Source organism: Pelophylax lessonae (assembly GCF_965119305.1).
Source record: "Pelophylax lessonae genome assembly, chromosome: 6".
Classification (NCBI taxonomy): domain Eukaryota; kingdom Metazoa; phylum Chordata; class Amphibia; order Anura; family Ranidae; genus Pelophylax; species Pelophylax lessonae.
This window is the reverse complement of record NC_138773.1, coordinates 218,289,056-218,315,175: the sequence shown is the minus strand read 5'-3', so window position 1 is coordinate 218,315,175 and position 26,120 is coordinate 218,289,056. Positions and strand designations below refer to the sequence as shown.

Genomic DNA, 26,120 nt, shown 5'->3' with positions numbered 1-26,120 from the left:
TGTTCTTGGCTCTTATTATGGGAGCACATAAAATCATAATATCTTCCTTAACCAGTTCCCAGCCACCTTTTTACGGGTGGCTCGTACAGGCAAAACGACGTAGACCTACGTCGCTCGCCTGAGAGGAATCGGGTGGGGCGAGCACGCGCCGCTGGCCAGATCATCAGCGGGGAAGCCGATGCGTGTGTTAGGCAGCTCCAATTGCCGCCTGACACTCTCGATCCTTCCCCGCTGCGAGAGAAGGACGGTCGGCTGTTGTAAACACAGCCAACCGCCCTTCTCCGTGGGATGATCACAGAGCCCCTATGATCCTGCTATATAGGATCACATGTCTCTGTGGTCATCTCAGAAGCCACGCCCCCCCACAGTTAGAATCACTCCCCTAGGGTCACATTTAACCCCTTGATCACCTATACTGTTAACCCCTTCCCTGCTAGTGTCATTATTAAAGTAACAGTGCATATTCCCTGCCATTGTCATTATTACAGTAACAGTGGATATTTTTAGCACTGATTACTGTAGTAATGTCACTGGTACCCCCAAAAGTGTCAAAAATGTCAGTCAGGGGTCCGATCTGTCCGCCGCAATGTCGCAGTCCCGCAAAAAAACACAGATCGCCGCCATTAGTAGTAAAAAAAAAAAAAACAATAAAAAATGACATAAATCTTTCCCGTAGTTAATAGACACGATAACTTTTGCGCAACCAATCAAAATACGCTTATTGCAATTTTTTTTACCAAAGATATGTAGCAGAAAACAAATTGGCCTAAAATGTTAAAAAATTTCTATTTTTAATTTTATTTTTTGGGAATGTTATATAGCAGAAAGTGAAAAATATTGTTTTTTTTTTTTTTTTTTTCAAAATTGTCGCTGTTTTTTCATTTATTACACAAAAAAAAAATAAAAACCGCACAGGTGATCAAATACCACCAAATGAAAGCTTTATTTGTGGGGGAAAAAAAGGATGTGCATTTTGTTTGGGTACAGCGTCGCACGTTCGCACAATTTTCCGTTAAAATAATGCAGTGCCGAATCGCAAAATAGGGCCTGGTCATTAGGAGGCAAATCCTTCCAGTTCAGAACTGGTTTTTAAAAGGGCCACACACCTTTTTACCCTTGAGGTTCTAAATGCCTCCATTTCTGAGCTCATTGGGTAGAGTGCCACCAGTATAATACCATAGTGGAAGCCGGATTGATACACAGTGTCCCCAGCGGCTGACAACGACTTGTTCGGCCTTGTCCACGCACCAGCACACAGTGCCTCCAGTGGCCGAGTGCGACGCCCCATACCATCGTAGTGACTGTCGGCTCACAGCAGGGACGTCATCCTCCGGCTGCAGTATTTGGCTCCCCCGCCGTCTGTCTTTCTTCTGCCTCTTTGCCTGGACAGACTTTTTTAAGTCTGGAAGCAGACCGCTGCAGGTCCCTCATGGTAAGCCTAACAGTCTATAGCTCCTGGGGACAGTAACATAAGGAGCAGCTCGTCTTTTTTCCCTTCAGCACCCCCAGATTCTTCTGTGACAGCTGCAGGATTGGCTCTTACTCGGCTCCATTCATTGGCCAGAACGCCTGGGTTGTTTTCAGGGTTAGTGAAGCGGACAGCACATGACATTTTAATTTAACTGTTTTTTCCACCTGTTTATATTAATAAACTGTATATTCCTTTTGACAATTTTTGCAATGGCACTAGTATTTGTTATCCCAGCCCCAAGCGTTTCTTTGTGAGAGTTTCTTTGTTGTGCATTTACTTTTTCAAGCTTCTGACATTGAACTACAAACACCTGATTGCTCAATGTATACAAGGCAATTTAAAAGCATGGGATTTGGCTTGTTGAGAATATTTGAGCTTTGAGGTGTACGTTTAGTAAACTGAGATAAGCCGAGATCTGGATGATCACGGCTTGTCTCAGAGCATTGCAGGTTTAAAATACTGAGAAGAGTAGTGGAGAACATAGTCTTCTCTTCTCATCTCAGTACACAAACAGCTTGCATTCACTGCAATAGAAACGGCCAGTTTAGAAACACATGATGTCACCTTATCACTGTGCTTCTCTTTGAAGATCTCCTCTTCCTACTTCTCCAGCTCAGAGGTGGAGATAGCAGGAAGAAATAGGAGATCTCTGCTGTGAATGTCCCAGTGCCCAAAAGTGAAAGTAAAAACTCTCCCTACTGCAGTGAAATATACATCAACAGCAGGTTAGAAACACATTAACTATACAATCACATGTATATCTGTGTGTGTATATATATATATATATATATATATATATATATATATATATATATATATATATATATATATATATATATATATATATATATATACTGTATGTACTGGTGTGTATGTATGTATATATATATATATATATATATATATATATTTTTTTTTTATTTCAGGTACTTATATAGCACAGTCAATTTACACAGCGCTTTACATATACATTGCACATTCACATCAGTCCCTGCCCTCAAGGAGCTTACAATCTAAGGTCCCTAATGCCTCGTACACATGTACCGATCGGCCGTCTTTTGTCCAGGGCTGTCCTGTCCGCTGAAAACTGCAAAAGACTGCACATGAATTTTGTCAGCCAACAACAGCCGACTGCAGAAGTGATGTCATGTGATGAATAACTTTCCGTGTGTTTTTTCTTTTCTGAGCATGCCCAGTCTTGCTAATCTGCTGTTTGTCGGCCGAATTCTGTACTGACTGGCGAACAATCAGCCGTTCTGGTGTTGGCCAACAAAAATTTTAATGCCTGCAGGACAGATTCTGTTCGGCCGAAAATGCGCTGTCGGCTGTCGAAAGCATCATACTAACAAGCATACAATCGGCCGATCGGTCGTCGGCCGAATATTTACGGCCGACGATCGGTACGTGTGTACGAGGCATCACTCACATACATACACAGCAGGGCCAATTTTTTATACAGGATCCAATTAACCTACCAGCATGTCTTTGGAGTGTGGGAGGAAACCAATCTGTCACGATTCAACCACGCCCACGGCGACTAGCTAAACGAGACGTGATGAATCGTGACTGGGCAGTATAAGGGGATAACGGAAATAAAGAAAATTCCTACTAAAGGCTCGTACACACGTACCGATTGTCGCAGAAAAGATTCGGCAGACGACCGATCGGCCAAATGTAGGCTTGTTAGTATGATGCTTCCGACAGCCGACAGCGCACTTTCGGCCAAACAGAATCTGTCGTGCAAGCATTAAAATGTTTGTATGCCGACACCAGAACGGCCGATTGTTCGCCAGTCAGTACAGAATTCGGCCGACAGACAGCAGATTTGCAAGACTGGGCATGCTCATAAAAGAAAAAACACAGGGAAAGTTAACCATCACATGACATCACTTCTGCAGTCGGCGGACAAAATTCGTGTGCAGTCTTTTGCACTTTTCAGCGGACATGACAGCCCGGGGACAAAAGACAGCCGATCGTTCGGCCGACGATCGGTACGTGTGTACGGGGCTTAAGTAATTAGATTGGTTGCAATACTTTCACAGCCTGCACTGCCTTCGGTCACCACTAGAGGGAGACTCCAGTCCAATCCAGCTGGCTGACCACACACAGGCAGATACAAATCTTACATACAATCTGATGCACTCTAAGGGTTGGGGAGCAGTCTAGCAATTACCACACACTACTAGGATTCCTCCAGCTATCCTACAAGCCAGAACCCCTGTGTTGATCACTCTTCCCACTGTCCCCACACCCACACACCACAAACGATAGCCTGTGGTCTGGTGTACAATCTGCATGCAATCTGCCAACATACAGTGCAATTGCATACAGATTGGCATGTATGTATGTATGTACTGTATGTATGTGTATATATATATATATATATATATATATATATATATATATATGTGTGTGTGTGTGTGTATGTGTATATATATATATTTATATACTGTATGTATATATACCGTGCATGTGTGTGTGTGTGTGTATATATATATATTTTCATGTGTCAGAACATGTCATTACGAGTTCTTTTAAACTTTAGTTTCACTTTTTAAACTTAGCAGTGCCTGTAATCTCACAAAATCTCGTGAGATTACAGGCAGTCCACCCAGTTATACAGAGATCACGGCAGTTCTCAGAGAAAAAACTTCTCCTCTGATCACCCTGTGAGAAGTGAAGTTCTCCGCCTTCTAAACTGGGTGCCAGAGGAGATATTTTTTCTCTGAGAACTGCCGAGAATTGAACTGAGAGAAAACTTCTCAGTTTACTAAACGTACACCTGAGCTTGGAGTTGCAAAATGCTCAGATGTGAATAGGAGCTTATTCTCTGTTTATGTTCTCTCACTATTTGCAAATTCCCTTTTGCATTCTCTAGAATTGTTACAGAACATTGTTTCTCCTGTTACAATGTTTTATGTATTTCCAATGCTCCTCTGCTTCACCTAGTTGCCATAAGACAGTATTTTATTACGGCTCACAATAAAACCACAGTTAATTCGTAGAAAAGATAGCCTATATAACATTGATTTTTTTTGCACAATCCACAGAAAACAAATATACATGCAGAATCACGGATGGCTATAGATAAAGGGCAATTTTATCACTTTTTTTTTTTTTTTAAACAGATCACATAGAGCTAAGTTTGTACACTTAATAGCTGAATAAGCAAGAAAAAAAATATGATAGGGCCCTTTCACACGGGCGATCCGATCAGATCCGCCTGTGAGTTTTTTAGGCGGATCTGATCGGATCCCTCATGCAGCTCTATGGGGCAGCGGATGTCAGCGGAGACACCTCCGCTGACACCCGCTGCCATCCGTATCCGATCCTGTCCGTGAAATCTGGACGGATGGAAACCCTATTTTTGTCAGCCTGACATTGCATGCCACTGCCAAGCCTGTTGTCCACAAGGACCCCTAGGTCCATTTCCATCATAGATTCACCCAGAGGATCACCGCCTAGCCTAGTAACTTGCGTTCATATTTCTGACACCCAAGTGCATTACTTTACATTTTTCAACATTAAACCTCATGTGCCATGTAGTTGCACACCCCATTATTTTGTTCAGATCTGCTTGTAAGGTTACTAATTACTGCATAGAAGATATTGGCCTTCTTAGCTTAGTATCGTCCACAAATACTGAGATTGTGCTGGTCGTCCCATCCTCTAGGTCGCTCATGAATAAATTAAACAGGATTGGTCCCAGGACAGATCCTTGGGGGACCCCACTTTCCACACCCGACCAATCTGAGTCCTCCCCATTAATCACCACCCTCTGGTCTCGCCCCATGAGCCAGTTTTCAATCCAGCTACTCACTCTATGGTCCATACCTACGTACCTTAGTTTGTACAGTAAGCGTTTGTGAGGAACGGTGTCAAATACCTTTGCAAAGTCCAGAAACACCACATCCACAGGCCTTCCTTTATCTAGATGGCAACTCACTTCATTGTAGAAGGTTAATAGATTGGTCTGGCAAGAACGATTTTTCAGGAATCCATGCTGATTACTACTAATAATAGGGACTAGAAAAGAAATGAACTACCCAACAGGTGCCATCATCCAAAAAATAACATTGAGAAAAAAATTGGGAAATGTATGGTTGGAGGAACCAGACCATCATACTACTAATAATACCGTTTTCAAGGTTATTATTGTGGTTATGTTTTTTTGATGCTATGATGCTTCCTGCTCCCCCACTGCAGTGGTCTATGCTTCCATAGCAGAGTAACAACCACTCTCCTAGGGTGTATGAGAGGGTGTATGTTTGAGCAAATCTGTTATTGATTGCTAATTACTGAGTGCAGTAACTGGTGCCCATTGGACAACTTGGACACATTAATGCACCCTGTAAACTCCTGAAGCAAGACTATAAAAATGTAGGTTGGTAGTACATTGACTGTATATCTATTTCTGTAACTTTTATTGGGCTTCAAGTGTACCTGTCTAAACCATACCATGAAACCTAATATTGCCACAACAAATGCAAAGCTTTTGTATTGTATTTTTTTTTCTATTTATGGTAACGGATTATCACAATGAAATAAAAAACAATGTTACAGTACACTGAAACATAACCCTGGTATAATACAGGGTATTGTATTCACAGAAAAAAAAAAGGATTTTTATTTTCACCTTCTGTAAAAAAAATATAAAAAAGACAGACTGACAGTCTGAAAGGTGTTTATGTTGTAGGAGGAAATAGTAGGTACTTTGTTACTTTAGAAAACCTCACTGGAGACGCAGGAACCATTACATACTGCTAATAGCTGAAAGTGATGTGTGAGATTAAACCCCGTGAATAACTAAAATATCTGGAGAAAGCTTATTTTGAAGCAGAACAAACCCCAACCGCTTGCAAAATTGCAAAGTAACAGCAATAATGCTTGCACGTCTGTCACGGCTGGGGAGCCCATTAAATCAAGGCTGAATTGTCGGTCAGTCTGGACCTAGTTCTACCTAATTACGTCCTTTGAAGGTAATGTACTATTGTGTGTGAGTGTGGGAGAGTCAGGAATGGTAGATTTCGCTGTGCTGCCCCATGCCTTCGCAGAAGCGTGAGCCGGACCAGAATTGTCTGCATCTTGGACAAATTAAATTTGGTGTTCTTGTGAATGACAGCAGTGGTCAAACGTGAGAGGCAGAGGGGGAATCATAACAAAGGCACCGGAATAAGAAGCTGGATTTCTTTTTTGTGTGTGTGGTTGGCTATGTATTGAAGACAGCAGAGCTGAGTCAGTGGAATGAGCTATTACCGCCAGTTGGAACATTGAGAAGAGGGAGCAATACAGTGTCTGGAATCAGAAGAGAGGAGCCAAATTACTGGTGTCAGCACACACCACTTAACAAATTGCCTTTATACTTCAGCTTCATGCCATGTTATCCTGAGATTTCGAAGATTGCTCTCTGTTAACAAAATGGAGAATTCAAATATAGTTTAAAGGGAGTGTATTCGTTTTACAATGCTTTATTTAACACTGTAATGGAAGCCTTCTATGCCTTATATACCGTGTGCGGCATGAATCAGTACTTACCGATTATCTGTAGGCTTCATTCACACGCCCATAGTATAATGCATTTACAAGTGTTTTTTTTTTTATTTACAGTTCTAAACATAGCTGCATTGTTTTTAATAGAGGCATTCACATAGGTGCATAAACAGATTTGTAGCACAAAATCCAAAGGCTTGTGTCTGAGGACATACACTATATTGTCAAAAGTATTGGGACGCCTTCCTTTACACACACATAAACTTTACAGTAATAGCATCCCAGTCTTAGTAGGGTTCAATATTGAGTTGGCTCACCCTTTGCAGCTATAACAGCTTCAACTCTTCTGGGAACGCTGTCCACAAGGTTTAAGAGTGTGTCTATGGGCATGTTTGACAATTCTTCCAGAAGATTTGTGAGGTCAGGTTCTGAACTTGGACGCAAAAGCCTGGCACGCAGTCTGCACTCGAATTCATTAAAAAGGTGTTTATAGGGTTGAGGTCAGGACTAAATCTGTGTTAGTGAGCACTTCTCTTTTACCGAGATAATCCATCCACCTCACAGGTGTGGCATAGCAAGATACTGATTAGACAGCAGGATTATTGCACAGGTGTGCCTTAGGCTGGCCACAATAAAGGCCACTCTAAAATGTGCAGTTTTACTATATTGAGGGGGTGTGAAAACCAGTCAGTGCCTGGTGTGACCACCATTTGCCTCACGCAGTGCAACACATCTCCTTCGCATAGAGATAATCAGGTTGTTGATTGTGGCCTGTGGAATGTTGGTCCACTTCTATTCAATGACTGTGCAAAGTTGCTGGATATTGGCAGGACCTGGAACATGTATACGCCGATTCAGAGCATCCCAAACCTGCTTGATGGGTGACATGTCTGGTGAGTATGCTGGCCATGCAAGAACTGGGATGCTTTCAGTTTCCAGGAATTGTGTACAGATCATTGCAACAGGGGGCCGTGGATTATCATGCTGCAACATGAGGGGATGGTCGTGGATGAATGGCACAACAATGGATCCCATCACAGTATCTCTGTGCATTAAAAATGCCATCAATAAAATGCACCTGTGTTCATTGTCCATAACATATGCCTTCCCATACCATAAACCAACCACCACCATGGGCCACTCGATCCACAACGTTGACATCAGCAAACCGCTCACCCACACGACGCCTTACATGCTGTCTGCTATCTGCCCTGTACAGTGAAAGAGAACACCTCTGCAAAGTGCTAGACGCCATTGAATGTGAGAATTTCCCACTCAAGTCAGTTACGATGACGAACTGCAGTTAGGTCGAGACTCGGATGAGGACGACAAGCATGCCGATGAGCTTCCCTGAGACGGTTTCTGACAGTTTGTACAGAAATTCTTTGGTTATGCAAACCGATTGTTGCAGCAGCTGTCTGGGTTGCTAGTCTCAGACGATCTTGGAGGTGGAGGTCCTGGGCTGGTGTGGTTACACATGGTTTGCAGATGCGAGGCCGGTTGATGTATGCCAAATTCTCTGGAACGCCTTTGGAGTCAGCTTGTGGTCAAGATATGAACATTTAAATCATGGGCAACAGCTCTGGTGGACATTCCTGCAGTCAGCATGCCAATTGCACGCTCCCTCAAAACATCACATCTGTGGCATTGTGCTGTGTGATAATATTTTATGCCACAATATGCCACACCTGTGAGGTGGATGGATTATCTCGGCAAAGGAGAAGTGCTCGCTAACACAGATTTAGACAGATTTGTGAACAATATTTGAGATTAATATGCCTTTTGTGTACATAGAAAAAGTCCTAGATCTTTGAGTTCAGCTCATGAAAAATGGATGCAAAAACAAAAGTGTTGCATTTATAATTTTGTTCAGTGTATATACTGTATATATACATATATATATATATATACTGTATATACACACACACAGTATCTTACATACGTGAGTACACCCCTCACAGTTTTGTATTTTATTATTATATCTTTTCATGTGACAACACTGAAGAAATGACACTTTGCTACAATGTAAAGTAGTGAGTGTACAGCTTGTATAACAGTGTAAATTTGCTGTCCCCCCAAAATAACTCAACACACAGCCATTAATGTCTAAACCGCAGGCAACGAAAGTGAGTACACCCCGAAGTGGAAATGTCCAAATTGGGCCCAATTAGCCATTTTCCCTCTCTGGTGTCATGTGACACGTTAGTGTTACAAGGTCTCTAGTGTGAATGGGGAGCAGGTGTGTTAAATTTTGTGTTGTCGCTCTCATTCTCTCACTGGAAGTCACTGAAAGTCCAACATGGCACCTCATGGCAAAAAACTCTCTGAGGATCTGAAAAGAAAATTGTTGTTCTACATAAAAATGGCCTAGGCTATAAGAAGATTGCCAAGATCTTGAAACTGAGCTGCAGCACAGAAACCAGACCATATAGCGGTTTAACAGGACAGGTTCTATTCAGAACAGGCCTCATCATGGTCGACCAAAGGAGTTGAGTGCACATGCTCAGCATCATACCTAGAGGTTGTCTTTGGGAAATAAATGTATGAGTGCTGCCAGCATTGCTGCAGAGGTTGAAGGGGTGGGGGTCAGCCTGTCAGTGCTCAGACCATACGCTGCACACTGCATCAAATTGGTCTGCATGGCTGTCATCTCAGAAGAAAGCCTCTTCTAAAGATGATGCACAAGAAAGCCTGCAAACAGTTTGCTAAAGACAAGCAGACTGAGGATATGGATTACTGGAACCATGTCCTTAGTCTGATGAGACCAAGAAAAACGTATTTGGTTCAGATGGTGTCAAGGGTGTGGCGGCAACCAGGTAAGGAGAATAAAGACAAGTGTGTCTTACCTACCTACAGTCAAGCATGGTGGTGGGAGTGTCATGGTCTGGGGCTGCATGAGTGCTGCTGGAACTGGGTAGCTACAGTTCATTGAGGGAACCATGAATGCCAACATATACTGTGACATACTGAAGCAGAGCATGATCCCCTCCCTTCTGAGACTGGCCCGCAGGGTAGTATTCAAACATGATAACGACTCCAAACACACCTCCAAGGTGGCCACTTCCTTGCTAAAGAAGTTGAGGGTAAAGGTGATTGACTGGCCAAGCATGTCTCCAGACCTAAACCCTATTGAGCATCTGTGGGGCATCCTCAAATGTAAGGTGGAGAAGTGCAAGGTCTCTAACAACCACCAGCCCCGTGATGTCGTCATAGAGAAGTGGAAGAGGACTCCAGTGGCAAACTGTGAAGCTCTGGTGAACTCCATAGCGGGGCTCCATAAGGCGGGACTGGAAAATAATGGTGGCCACACAAAATATTGACACTTTGGGGCCAATTTGGACATTTGGGTTCGGTTTAAGCTGGATTCAGTGAACATTACTCAAGTTTGGGTGCCAAATGCAAAGCCTGCTGAAGTTGATGGGAGCTGAATGTTAAACATTAATGGACATTTGCCAAAAACATGGCACCTGGGCTTTGCACTGCCCTGGGAAACACGTATCAAAGCAAAAATAAAAAATTGGTTTGGCAGGGAGCAGCAACTTTATTAATGTTTAAAGGGCATCATTAATGCAAAATTCATGTAAATAAGAATGAGGGGGCCACAGATGCCACCCCCCACTAGGGTGGACACGGTTCCAGTAATGCATGCCCTTAGTCATGTCCAAACTGCTGTATGGTCTTGGCCACCGTGCTGCCGCTCCGTTTCAGGGTCTTGGCAATCTTCTTATAGCCTAGGCCATCTTTATGTAGAGCAACAATTCTTTTTTCAGATCCTCAGAGAGTTATTTGGCATGAGGTGTCATGTTGAAGGTCCTGTGACCAGTATGAGAGCGTGAGAGCTTTAAAACCAAATTTAAAACACCTGCTCCCCATTCACACCTGAGACTTGTAAGACTAACGAGTCACATGACACTGGGAAGGGAAAATGGCTAATTTGGCCCAATTTGCACATTTTCACTTAGGGGGTGTACTCACTTTTGTTGCCAGCAGTTTAGACATTAATGGCTGTGTGTTGAGTTATTTTGAGGGGACAGCAAATTTACACTGTTATACAAGCTGTACACTCACTACTTTACATTGTAGCAAAGTTTAATTTCTTCAGTGTTGTCACATGAAAAGATATATTAAAATATTTACAAAAATGTTAGGCCCCTTTCACACTAGCGGACCGTTCAGATCCACCTGTCAGTTTTTCAGGTGGATCTGAACAGATGCCCCATGCATCTCTATGGGGCATCGGATGTCAGCGGAGACATCCGATCCGATCCGGTCCGTCAAATCTGGACGGATGGAAACCCTATTTTCCATCTGTCCGGCGGATCGGATCGGATGAGAACGGACAGGCGGTCTGTTCCCATCCGATTCCCCCATAGAGAACAGTGGGGACCTGACAGCTCTGTCTCAGCACACAGCGTAGAGACAGAGCTGCCATCCGCCTGCTCAGAAGGGGAACAGCGGATCGATCCCCCACTGAGATAAACGGAGTCCGCCGACGGACTCCCTTGTGTGAAAGGGGCCTTAGGGGTGTATTTACTTTTGTGAGATACTGTGTATATATATATATATATATATATATATATATATATATATATATATATATATATATATACATACGTATATATATGTATATATACAGTATATATATATATATATATATATATATATATATATATATATATAAAATATTTGGGGGTTTTTAAGTAGTTTTCTTGCAAAAAATACTGATTTTAACCTGTACGCAACAAGTGTCAGAAAAAGGCTTAGGCTGCAAGGGGTTATTGTCCAAAGTCTGGGTACAGGTGATCTTTAAATTATAAGGGAAACAGTGAAAGGACTGTACATTGCATTTTTTAAACAGATTATAGATTCAGACAAAACATATATGGTTACTGGAAGAGATCCAATACATTACTGTAGTCTTTTATCACCTAGAGCATTTATTAGAGCCAGTTTGTTACCCATATGGGGCTCATTTTGCTAACAAAAGGCTGCAATACTAAGCCATCATTTATACCCGCATTTCTAATGCTTTAAAAAGCAATAAATGTCTGAAATCGCGTTATTGTATTTGGAAACGTAAGAGCTCGTGAAAGCCATTCACAAAGCTTTTGGTGGTCATTTAAGAACATACAAACTCCTGCGATTTTATTGGATTTGAGGCTCTGCGTGAATCTACGTTTGCAGTTGCTACATTTTGTATGTCAGAACAAATGCTTTTGCCACTTAATCTGTCATTGACTGTAAACAAGTAAAATCATAGGCATTCAATTCCTGTACTGAAAAGTTTTATTTGTATTTCTGCTCTTATTGCAGCCAGACAAAAGAAAAGTCTATTCTTTGACACAGGAAAAAACATATCTGGGCTGATTTTCACATCAGTGCCGCATGGCTGAGTGCACTCACTTGATAGAAAAGCATTGTGTGATGCCTCGTGAGGTAATCTAGTCAGGAAAGTTGAAGTGAGTTCCTCAGTTTGATAATTAACCTTCTAACAGCAAGATCAGGAGATAAGTGCAGAGAAGGGAGAGATAGAGAATAATTTCTTTATTTTTTATTCCCTACACAAAGGAGAAGGCAATGAATCCGTAGAATTACAATGGTGAATGTAATACAAGGACAGGGAGAGCATCGCCCACAGGCCCAGACGTAGCAGGCCTCGCATTCAATGCTATCTCTCAGCCTGGTAATGCTCAACCGCTATTCTACCGCTAAAATAATATTTTTATTCTGACAGCCGGTATCTGCTTTTTAAACTGTTGAGCATATTATTTTATTCCACTAAAATTAATCTTTTTTTTTCCTCTCTCAGAGGAAAAAGAAATTCTATATAACATTTTTACCAACTAAATGATACCTTGCAGAATCTCTATGAAAGAGATACAAAAAAAAAATGACTTGAACTTTCCTTGAAAACTGATATGACTTATATAATTGCTAAGCAAAGACTTTTGTAGTTTAAACTCAAGAAAAACATTTTTGGGCCATTTGCGATGTAAAAATAAATGACCCTAATCGATGACTGTCCTGTGTTTGGTTGCTCTTCCATTCCGTAAAACTGTTGCTTTCATTCAGCCCTCGTAGTACTGAACATTAAGAGCTGAGACTTGTAATTCCGGCTGTAGTACACTGATCATATCAGGTCACTTATACAGTATCTCACAAAAGTGAGTACACCCCTCACATTTTTGTAAATATTTTATTATATTTTATTATTTATTAAATATTTTATTATATCTTTTCATGTGACAACACTGAAGAAATGACACTTCCCGCTACAATGTAAAGTAGTTAGTGTACAGCTTGTATAACAGTATAAATTTGTTGCCCCCTCAAAATAACTCAACACACAGCCATTAGTCTCCATTCACACTAGTACGACTTGTCAGGCGACTTGGTCAGCCTGAAAAGTCGTGCACCGTCGCGGTCCATAGTGTAGTACAGGAGCGGTTCTAATAGGAGCGACACAAGTCGCTCCGACTTAGAAAAAGGGTCCTGTACTACTTCGGGGCGACCTGGAGCGACTTGCATAGACATTCATTCTATGAAGTCCGTGCAAGTCGCGCTGAAGTCGCGCTGCACGCGACTTCACGGGTCGCCCCGAAGTCGTGCCGCTTCAGTGTGAATGCGGTCTTAATGTCTAACCCGCTGGCAACAAAAGTGAGTACACCCCTAATAGAAAATGTTCAAATTGGGCCCAAAGTGTTAATATTTTGTGTGGCCACCATTATTTTCCAGCACTGCCTTAAAGAGGTTGTAAGAGGTTTTTTTTTTTTTTTACACCCTGCAAAAGAAAGACATAATGAGCTAGTATGCATCGCATTTTAGCTCATTATGCAATACTTACCTCAGAACGAGCCCCCGCCGTGCCGCTCACTCACCTCTATGACGGGCGACATGTCTAGTCGCCCGTCTTCCGGGATCGCGGCATCCGGCCATCTGATTGGCCAGAGCCGCGGTGACGTCACTCCCGCGCACGCGCGCTAGAGCCGACAGTCACGGCACGGGGCTCTGAAGGAACGGCACGATCGGCCGTTCCTTCAGAGCGCATGCGCCAGTGACGTCACTGGCGACATGTAAGGTAAATATCTCCTAAACGGTACATGTTTAGGAGATATTTACAGTACCTATAGGTAAGCCTTATCATAGGCTTACCTATAGGTACAAGTTGTAGAGGAGGGTTTACTTCCTCTTTAACCCTCTTGGGCATGAAGTTCACCAGAGCTTCACAGGTGGTCACTGTCCTTAACGAGTTCTGGACCGGAAGGATTTGCCCCCTTAATGACCAGGCCATTTTTGGCAATTTGGTACTGCGTGCGATGCTGTACCAAAATAAAATTGATGTCCTTTTTTTCCCCACATATAGAGCTTTGTTTTTGGTGATATTTGATCACCTCTGCGATTTTTATTTTTTGCGCTATAAACAAAAAAAGAGCGACAATTCTGAAAAAAACAAAAAAAAAAAAACAATATTTTTCACATTCTGCTATATAAAATTCCCCCCCCAAAAAAAAAAATGTAAACATCAAATTTTTCTTTCTTTTAGGACAATTTGTATTCTGCTACATATTTTTGGTGAAAAAAAAATTGCAATAAGTGTATTTTGATTGGTTTGCCCAAAAATGATCGTGTCTACAAACTAGGGAAAAGATTTATGCCATTTTTATTTATTTATTTTTTTTACTAGTAATGGCTTTTACTAGTAATGGTGGCGATCTGCGATTTTTAGTGGGACTGTGACATTGCGACAGAGAGATCGGACCCCTAACTGACATTTTTGACACTTTTGGGGGGGGGGGGGGACCAGTGAGATTTCTACAGTAATCAGTGCTAACAATATGCACTGTTACTGTAATAATGACATTGGCAGGGAGGGGTTAACCTAGGGGTGATCAAAGGGTTAAGTGTGAGCCTAGGGGAGTGTTTTCTAACTGTATCAGGGATGGGCTTGTGAAATGACCACAGAGACCTGTAATCCTATATAGAAGGATCATAGGCGCTCTGTGAACATTTCAGAAAGAACAACGGTCTGCTATGTTTACAACAGCAGACCGTCCTTATCTCTCAGCGGGGAGCGAACGTGGGTGCTTATCGTCAATCGTGGCCACCGGTCCCATGGATCAGCATCCCTGCTGCCTAGTGGGGGCGGGAGCATGCCGCCAGCGGGCGCGCTCAACCCCCCAGCACCATGTGAGCGACATAGGGCTACGTCGTTTCACTCAGCCAAGCAAGCCTGCTACGGTAAAACTGCAGCGGTTGGCAAGTGGTTAACATCCACTTGCTCCGTGATGTTGTCATGGAGGAATGGAAGAGGACTCCAGTGGCAACCTGTAAAGCTCTGGTGAACTCCATGCCCAAGAGGGTTAAGGCAGTGCTGGAAAATAATGGTGGCCACACAAAATATTGACACTTTGGGCCCAATTTGGACATTTCCACTGAGGGGTGTACTCACTTTTGTTGCCAGTGGTTTAGACATTAATGGCTGTGTGCTGAGTTATTTTGAGGGGACAGAAAATTTACACTGTTATACAAGCTGTACACTCACTACTTTACATTGTAGCAAAGTGTCATTTCTTCAGTGTTGTCACATGAAAAGATATAATAAAATATTTACAAAAATGTAAGGGGTGTACTCACTTTTGTGAGATACTGTACATCTCCTCCATTCAGAAAAAGCCTTTTGTTCTTTTCATGAAGGCAAGACTTGCTGTGATTGTGGATAGGCATTGCAGTCTCCCCTCCTCCAATCACAGAATCCCTTGCATTTATTGAAAAGAATACAAGGCTATTTCTGAATGGGGATGTGTACATAAGTAACCTTCTGTGATCAATATACTAAAGCCAGGATTACTTCCGCTTGGATGTTCAGTGCTCACAGTACTTCAGGTTTACCGAACGTAGCTGCAGCCAAATGTGGGACAGGCATTGATAAAGGTTATTTATTTTTACACAGCAAATGGCTCAAAATATTTTTTTTCCCAGTGTTCAGCTTTAACTTAGCCATGCCCAGCAGGATATGCTTGCCTTGCTTTTCCTTCCTTACTGCCCTACACAGCCATTGGGAATGAAGGAAAGTTTTGTGTAGGGTACAATTCAAAATTAATCCCAATATATTGCTGCACAAATCATTACATAAAACAAACCATGCACAAAACAAAAGATATAACTCAATATGTGTCTTCAATATTCTCTCATATATCTCCATTTGATATGTATCCAAAAATCATACCACTGTGTCCTGAACAGGCGACAGTGTAAAATCTTCACAAATGTGCCCTGTGAACCACCACCTCTAAGTGCAATGCCTGCTCACCTCCAGAATCAGACCCCACTACAGAGTCTCATTCACCTCTACACCATTCCTCCTGTGAGCTTCTCACCACCTCTAAGTGCAATGCCTGCTCATCTCCAGAATCAGACCCCACTACAGAGTCTCATTCACCTCTACACCATTCCTCCTGTGAGCTTCTCACCACCTCTAAGTGCAATGCCTGCTCATGTCCAGAATCAGACCCCACTACAGAGTCTAATTCACCTCTACACCATTCCTCCTGTGAGCTTCTCACCACCTCTAAGTGCAATGCCTGCTCACCTCCAGAATCAGACCCCAATACAGAGTCTCATTCACCTCTACACCATTCCTCCTGTGAGCGTCTCACCACCTCTCCTCCTCCTACTGGTTCAAACTCAGGTGTTCAGATTATCCCCTGATGCCCATTCCTCATTCATTCAGATATATCATGAGATAAAAACGGGGAGAACCATAGTGCTCTCTATTTTCAAAAAATGTATTCTCTTTAAAAATGAGTAATACAGACTTCCAAAAATTGCAATGGCTACCTAATCAAAGCCCAGGTTTGCTTCATGGTCAATAAAGATGACCTTTCTAGTTTAAGCTGCATATGTCTTTTGTTGCTATCCTTTAACTTTGGCAGTACCTGGGCTCTTTTTCAGCAGGAACATGGGGGATTGCAGTTCTGAGGCCTTCAGAACTGAATGTATGTAATGTCAAGGGGTGCTGGGGTGTGCTGGAGGGTCTATTGATGATGTCTGCTGGGGGATCTAATGTTGCTGGAAGGTATCTATTTTTGCAGAGCAAGGGGTCCTATTGTTGCTGGGGAGATCTTCTGTTGCTTGGAGGGGGGTATATTGTTGCTAGGGTTGGGTCTTATGTTGCTGGGGGTCAATTGTTGCTGGGAAGATTCTACTGTTGATTGAGGGGTCTTTGTTGCTGGCTGCTGGATGGTCTATTGATGCTGACTGCTGGGGAATGTATTTTTGCTAGAGGGTATCTATTTTTGGAGGGGGCCTGTTGTTGCTGGGGAGGTCTGCTGTTACTGCTGGGGGATATATTGTTCCTGGGAATGGGTCTTATGTTGTAGGGGGTCAATTGTTGCTTGGAGGAATCTTCTGTTGAGGGAGGGGTCTAATGTTGCTGGCTGCTTGAAGGTCTATTGTTACTGGGTGGATCTATTGTCACTGGGGTTTCCATTGTTGCTAGATCTATTTGTACTGCCTTTCTTGTTATCATTAACACAATCAATACAAAACACTTAGCACCGCAAAATGATTCTTGGTTCTGTATTCTGTAAAAAGGGGGGGGGGTGTACTAGGAGGTGGGTAAGGGGTGGAACCAAGAAACGGTGCTCGGAGGTGGGTAGGGGGCAGAGTCAAGAGTTGACTCACAAGGGAGAAGTTCCTGCACCTATTCTTTGAGATAAAAAGCCCTAGGCAGTACAGTGGACTTCAATAATCCTGTTCTTGTACACAATACAGGAACAGAAATGTCACATTCGTCTCATGTGATTGGCTCACTGGTTAGTCAGTTGTACCAGTGATTGGTGTATAAGTAAACGAATAAAAAGGTTCCACCTTACCAGATCACCTTTGCCAAGTGGCAGCTACAGCTTCCTCCTCTAAAAAGAAGCCTTCAACCAAAGAGAGGATCCAACAGGGATCCCACAGTTATTGTTGTTTATTGAGCAAGAACCCCTGCCTCCTGTGACATGTAGGGCCTGATAAGAAAGTAGTAAATTATGACGGGTAATATATTGTAATGATAGGTATTATCCTGGGATCATTTTCTTCATGATGATGTACTAGACCAAACATTTAAATTTTGTCTGGAAAAAGACCCAAGGGCACCACATCCCAATTGAAGAAATAGGAAAACTCAACCACCCATAGAATTGGAGGGGAGGAAGAGAAAATGGGTTGGGGGTTTTTAGGTGCCAATAAACAGATAATAACACATTTTTGTATATTTTAAATGATTTAATTGTGTTAAAATGAAAAAAACTGGAAAGGACAAAAAATAGAAAGACATACAATTTAAAAATCAATTTTTGAGCTGCATGTATAATCAATTCATATGCAAATATGTGTATTGATATCACGGAGTAGCAATCCCGACATATTTCCCCAAAACGGTTTCATCAGGGGACAATTTCTGAGCTACTTCTACAATAAGAGACATACATGTAAGTAACAATACCAAAATACATTCCAAAATATATGTCTTTGACTATAATGTATATATATACAATCATTAAATCTACAGAAATAATCCAAAGGAGGGGATCATAATAATTAAATTCAAAATGACAATAAAGAAAGGGGGGGGGGGGGAATGTCGCTGTCTATGTACTAGAACAGTGGTTTTCAAACTACTGCCCATGGGCTGAGTGATCTCCTGCACAATGGTGCCTGTATAGTTTTGGCTGTGACATCACAACGATAACTGCCACAAGACATAGATCCTACGTAGGAGGTAAGTGCCAAATGAACACTAATGCTGGAGGGTAGGAGGTTTGTAATTATTCCCACTGAACACCAATCCTGAAGGAGTCAATAATTACTCTCACTGACATCAACGCTAAACACTCCCATTGACACCAATGCCAGGGGGTCCTTTATAACTACCACTGACACCAGTGCAGGGTGTCTTTTTATTACACTAGCACCAATACTGGGACGGGGCTCCAACTGATACCAATGCTGGGAGGTCTTTTAATAATTCCCCACTAACATCAGTGATGGGGCACTATTTCCACTGATGAATGGGTATTTTCTGCTCTCACTGACCATCGATACAGGAGCATTTTTTAACTCTCAATGAACACCAATGATGGGACATTTTAAATAGTTTGGTAACCCCTGTACTAAAATATCGATATTTGCTTTTTTAGTGATAAATTTATGATTTTTGCAGGCAAATTTAAGGTATTGCATAAATTGTAGCATCTTATATATTATTTTTTCATATATGGGAATAATTACTTCTTGCTGTATTGGCGCCTTATTTATATAACCATGTGTATATAATTTTCAATTTGATGCTGAAGGACCAAGTTATACATTTACATATTTACATAATTTGATGTATCTCTTGATAATAAATCATGGGGAAGGTTATTAGGCAGACTATTGTTTTCTTTAAGTGATTTTTTGAGGTGCATAAGCATTTTAGGCCTTTCACTATCAATTATGCACAGTATAATAGTAATTTTTATGTGTGTGTACTGTGAATTTTAAAAACTGATAATGAGTTTGTTAAATAACTATTTTATCATATTTCTTATGCAGTGCTACCTCTGCAGGAGCCCCTTAGATTCACCAGGTTCTCTCCCCCAACAGTGCAGAGGCAGCCAAGCCCACAACAACAGTCCATGCACACAGCAACAATCCATTCACTCCGGCATATTGAACAGTCTAGGGCAGTGATGGTGAACCTTGGCACCCCAGATATTTTGGAACTACATTTCCCATGATGCTCATGCACTCTGCAGTGTAGTTGAGCATAATGGGAAATGTAGTTCCAAAACATCTGGGGTGCCAAGGTTCTCCATCACTGATCTAGGGGTTAGTCTTTTTCTGTATTATATTGCTTCTAGGAACTGGGAAGGCGATGTGGGATACTCCATAAACGATTGAGCACAATTCTGCAGAGGAAAACTCTCTCACTCTCAAAAGTAGCAGCACAGTCTTCTCACTCACAGCTGGGAACAGTGAAATAGGTTGCAGAACAAGTATAGCTAGACTGGAACAGTCGATAGGTTCACAACTGGGGACCATGAAGTAGAATGTAGAACATGTATAGCTAGACTAGAACAGTGAATAGGTTCAAGGCTGGGGACCATGAAGTAGAATGCAGAACATGTATAGCTAGACTGGAACAGTGAATAGGTTCAAGGCTGGGGACCATGAAGTAGAATGCAGAACATGTATAGCTAGACTGGAACAGTGAATAGGTTCAAGGCTGGGGACCATGAAGTAGCTTTAGGGTGCAGCACAGAAAGGATGCTCTACTCACAGATCCCTGAAACAGGATTAGTCTATAGGTGCATCCAGTAATCCAGCATCTAGTTTCAGGGGCGTCAGGGGCAAACAGCTCCCCTCCTCTCAGCTCACTGATGCATTCCCTCAAAAAGGACAAAAAAATATCTTCTCAGGGCTCCAGACTATTTAAGAGCTCGGCCCTGCTAAATATTCAGGCTGGTCATTTTAATTCCCCCTCACTAAGAAATGTCTTCTAGAGGCAGGGGTAAGCAATTAAACTCCCAACCTGTGAAGCCCTGAGCAGACCAGACTAAACGATCACTGCTCTTCTGGCTACAGCAGGAGCCAAAAACTAAATTTATCTAGCAACCTAACCTTGAGGCTGCTACACTTAAAACACATACTGATTCTGACATGTCTTCACATCACTCACCTTAGGCTCCCCTTTCTGTTGAAACACCCCTCCTCATTTGCTATGAAAGTCTTTGTTTTGGTGTTTTATGATTCATAATCTTTAGTCATTTTGCAATTCCTGTTATGGATTGTCACTGTGTCACACTTAAAATATTGTGTTGCACAGGCAGGTTACTGGTCATACAGCTTTGATGTAATCTCACAAACCAATTATCAGTAAATGTGCTTGCGAGGTTTGACTTTGGAATTGTGTCATCTGGTTAGAGCCACCACACTCAAGCAGGGCCAGTTTCAGACCTAGATATAGCTATACAAATGTTTTTCTGGCATATCATTCTTTCTATATCCTGTAAAAGCTTAATTTGCTTTGTAACTAATTCTTTACAATACTGTTGTTTTTTTGGTTCTTTTGAATTGCTTAGAAATACCATTACTTCAATTATTTATTAGGTCCTCCTGAAACAAGTTTTCTGCTTCAAATATAACCTTTTGTTCCAAACTCCATGTTCACAGAACATGTCAAAGCAATTCTTTATCCAAAAAAGTGTCCCTACCCTTCTGAAGAGGCATGACAAACATCATGTTTTTCTAGCTAGTCATTCCTAATCCCTTTTGTTATAAATCAATTAGAACTCATTAAGTTTGTGCACTAGGCTCCAGTAGCTTCCTAATAATAATTATCATTATTACTGATTAAAGTGATATTATTTGTGCCAGATGGAGCCTCCCCCGCACCTTTTCGCCCCAGCCTCTTACTACCCAATTGTGGTAGACACTAATAATTTTGCATGATTTTGCCATAATGAGTTTATGTTCAAAATAAACAGATGGTCCAGTGACAGGAAATAATACACTGTAAGATCACTTTAACACAATGACACCTGCAGATAACTTAGCCTGTCATTTGATAGATATGACCAAAGGTCTCTTCGGCAGCATAAAGGAAAACAAAGAACAAACTTTAGTAAAAATGTTGTCCGGCCTCTGTCTTTGTATGGTTCCTATTCTTCCAATACAGGCTGTGCACATCTCTACTCTCAGTCACTTAAAGCTTAATGCTCAAAACTCAAAAAGTACATGATCTTTCTTTGAAGCTGTGTCACGTGATTTTGACCCCATGGATTTTAATGGAAGTGCCAGTAAATGCGTGCAAGCATTTTGATGCATTTTAGCACATATTTTTAGACCCAAACAACTGTTCTCCTGCTCGTCTCCTCCTCTCCTCCCATCCAGAAGCTGACGTACTTGTGCAAAATGCTTGCAAAACACTAAAAAGGTTTAAAAGTAATATGAGGAAGTATTACTTTACTGAGAGAGTAGTGGATGCATGGAATAACCTTCCTGCAGAAGTGGTAGCTGAAAATACAGTGAAGGAGTTTAAGCATGCATGGGATAGGCATAAGGCTATCCTTCATATAAGATAGGGCCAGGGACTATTCATAGGATTCAGATATATTGGGCAGACTAGATGGGCCAAATGGTTCTTATCTGCCGACACATTCTATGTTTCTATGTTTCTATTTTTAAAAGTGGTAATAAACCCTAAGCTAAAAATTCTAAATGTTGCAGTTTGCCAATCCTTAGATGTGGTGGCTGTGGTTTTCTTTTTTAGGCTTCTTTCCATTTGTTTTCACCTAGTAATCTGGCCAGTAATATAGCATCTGTATTAGAGTGCCTCCACTCTGGATGAAGGAGCACGGGGCACCTTTGGACAGCAGCATTGTCAGTCTGGGTGGAGGAAGTGTTAGATGGACTAGCAGATATTGATACACTATCAAACTGAAGCCAAACTCCAGCTCACATTGCAATTGCACAAGCTACAGTTTTTTTTTTCTTTTGGAATAATGGTTTGATCAGTGTAAGCACCGCTGTTACTGCTAAATGGTTTGTCTTAACACTCTAACTTCTACATCTGGCTTACTGGCCAGATCACCAGGTGACAATAAAAGAATGAAAACCTAAAAAAGAAAACAAATTTGCAGAGTCTCAAAGACTACAAAGAGGTGTGTTATAGACTAGGAAGTGGCTGTGGAAGGTCTATTAGCAGGAAATACAGAGTGTCACATGACACAAAGCTACAACAACTTATTTGGGCACCATGTCACAAAGCTCAAATCATCTCAAATTGTTTTTATGAACATGACAATGAGATCACTGTACTCCAATGGCCTCCACAGTCACCAGATCTCAATCCAATAGAGCACCTTTGGGATGTGGTGGAATGAGAAATTCACATTATGGATGTGTAGCTGACAAATCTGTAGCAACTGTGTGATACTATCATGCAATATGCACCAAAATCTCTGAGGAATGTTTCCAATACTTTGTTAAATCTATGCCACAAAGATTTAAGGCAGTTCTGAAGCCAAATGGGGGTCCAACCTGGTACTTTCATGGTGTACCTAATAAAGTGGCCGGTAAATCTATATCTAGCTAAGGCATCTCCAAACTTTCTAAACAAAGGGCCAGTTTACAATCCTTCAGGCTTTAGGGAGGCTGGGTTGTGACCAGTGGGAGTAGAAACTGTCCTGGTTTCAGTGAAAATAAAGTGGTTCTAAAGTTTAAGGATTTTTTACTTAAATGTAAAAACACATCTCACTACCCGTTGTTCCCCCACCCAATCCCTAAACACATACTGTGCACATTCACCGGACATCACCTTAAGCTGTTTGTCATTAAAATGTACCTGGAGGAGGTGTTAAATAATTACATTTTCTACTGAAAATACAAAGATCGTATGTAAGCAAAAAAGTATGCCCCTCATCCTCCCAGAACTACCCACCCTGGAACTCTATAGCAAAGGAGTGGTGAGTGTGCAGCTCCTCTGCTGTGTTGATACCAGCCTTATGCCCTTCAGCATATAAGGGGTGCTTTGAGAGTGGTTCCCCAAGAAATGTCTCCTTCCCATAGCACTGGTGCCCACTGTTGATGGGGGTCCCCCTCCCAGATGCTATCTTTATATTTACTGAATACATATAAAGGAGTTTACCCCTTAGCCCCTTTTTTAGCGCATTGCTCTTGTTTAGTATTTTATTACCGCTATTTTGTTAAGTTTGCAATTAATGTCAGTTTCATTTCTGTTTGCTACATCTTTAACATGTGTATCTCTACTAACGGCATACATTTATACTTATCAAGTCCTGCCAAAATATTAGAGCCACATAATATTAACATAATAAATAGGCCCAGCAAGAGGAAAAGTATGGGCTACTTGAAATTGATGACTGTTTGGATTTTTCATATAATACAGTACTAAATGTTCTATTGTAATTATTTTGTGTTTATTTTTTAATTTGGATCAGACCATACTGAATTGTGTCAATTTAAATTAAAGAATATAAAATATCTCATTCCTAATGTCGTTTTTTTTTTTTTTTTGGAAATATTAAAATATGATATGCTATTTTGTGAGAATATAAGTAATATTCCTATATAACTCACATCTTCATCACTTATAAATATAAAATATTGTCAACCTGATCTTACTCATTCCATGTGTACAATTACTGTATCAGAATCAATTAATTATTATTATTATTATTTTTTTTTCCAATATTTTTTATTTAAATGTTATTGATTTGCCAATATACAATATACAGATAGATTTATAAGACAATAGAAAAAGCGACTACTCCCTCCACCCTACTTCCCCTCCTACTTCCCTCCCAACCCCTACCCTCCTACTGCTGCTTTATAGTTCCTTATTTAATTTGATGTTTCTTCTTGTAATTTCCTAATTTCCTCACTATTTTATATCTTCAATGGATCTGAAATATTAATTTCCGCGTATCTACTAGATTTTTTAAACTCCTCCCACTTTTCCCATTTTTTTTTATCCGACCTATTAAATGATCCTCCTGTTGACTAGCAATATATTCCATATTATACAGTGGGTACGGAAAGTATTCAGACCCCCTTAAATTTTTCACTCTTTGTTATATTGCAGCCATTTGCTAAAATCATTTAAGTTCATTCTTCTTCCTCATGAATGTACACATAGCACCCCATACTGACAGAAAAACACAGAATTGTTGACATTGTTGCAGATTTATTAAAAAAGAAAAACTGAAATATCACATGGTCCTAAGTATTCAGACCCTTTGCTCAGTATTTAGTAGAAGCCCCCTTTTGATCTAATACAGCCAGGAGTCTTTTTGGGAAAGGTGCAACAAGTCTTTCACACCTGGATTTGGGGATCCTCTGCCATTCCTCCTTGCAGATCCTCTCCAGTTCTGTCAGGTTGGATGGTAAACGTTGGTGGACAGCCATTTTTAGGTCTCTCCAGAGATGCTCAATTGGGTTTAAGTCAGGGCTCTGGCTGGGCCATTCAAGAACAGTCACGGAGTTGTTGTGAAGCCACTCCTTCGTTATTTTAGCTGTGTGCTTAGGGTCATTGTCTTGTTGGAAGGTAAACCTTCGGCCCAGTCTGAGGTCCAGAGCACTCTGGAGAAGGTTTTTGTCCAGGATATCCCTGTACTTGGCCGCATTCATCTTTCCCTCGATTGCAACCAGTCATCCTGTCCCTGCAGCTGAAAAACACCCCCACAGCATGATGCTGCCACCACCATGCTTCACTGTTGGGACTGTATTGGACAGGTGATGAGCAGTGCCTGGTTTTCTCCACACATACCGCTTAGAATTAAGGCCAAAAAGTTCTATTTTGGTCTCATCAGACCAGAGAATCTTATTTCTCACCATCTTGGAGTCCTTCAGGTGTTTTTTAGCAAACTCCATGCGGGCTTTCATGTGTCTTACACTGAGGAGAGGCTTCCGTCGGGCCACTCTGCCATAAAGCCCCGACTGGTGGAGGGCTGCAGTGATGGTTGACTTTCTACAACTTTCTCCCATCTCCTGACTGCATCTCTGGAGCTCAGCCACAGTGATCTTTGGGTTCTTCTTTACCTCTCTCACCAAGGCTCTTCTCCCCCGATAGCTCAGTTTGGTGGGATGGCCAGCTCTAGAAAGGGTTCTGGTCGTCCCAAACGTCTTCCATTTGAGGATTATGGAGGCCACTGTGCTCTTAGGAACCTTAAGTGCAGCAGAAATCTTTTTGTAACCTTGGCCAGATCTGCGCCTTGCCACAATTCTGTCTCTGAGCTCTTCAGGCAGTTCCTTTGACCTCATGATTCTCATTTGCTCTGACATGCATTGTGATCTGGAAGGTCTTATATAGACAGGTGTGTGGCTTTCCTAATCAAGTCCAATCAGTATAATCAAACACAGCTGGACTCAAATGAAGGTGTAGAACCATCTCAAGGATGATCAGAAGAAATGGAAAGCACCTGAGTTAAATATATGAGTGTCACAGCAAAGGGTCTGAATACTTAGGACCATGTGATATTTCAGTTTTTCTTTTTTAATAAATCTGCAACAATGTCAACAATTCTGTGTTTTTCTGTCAGTATGGGGTGCTATGTGTACATTCATGAGGAAGAAGAATGAACTTAAATGATTTTAGCAAATGGCTGCA

The 26,120-nt window shown here is 41.5% G+C and overlaps 1 protein-coding gene across 2 annotated transcripts in view; it reads left to right on the top strand.

Moving 5' to 3' along the window:
- ERBB4 (erb-b2 receptor tyrosine kinase 4) overlaps window positions 1–26,120 on the top strand; it is a 1,312,942-nt gene that overhangs the window by 857,855 nt on the left and 428,967 nt on the right. The window lies entirely within an intron of this gene.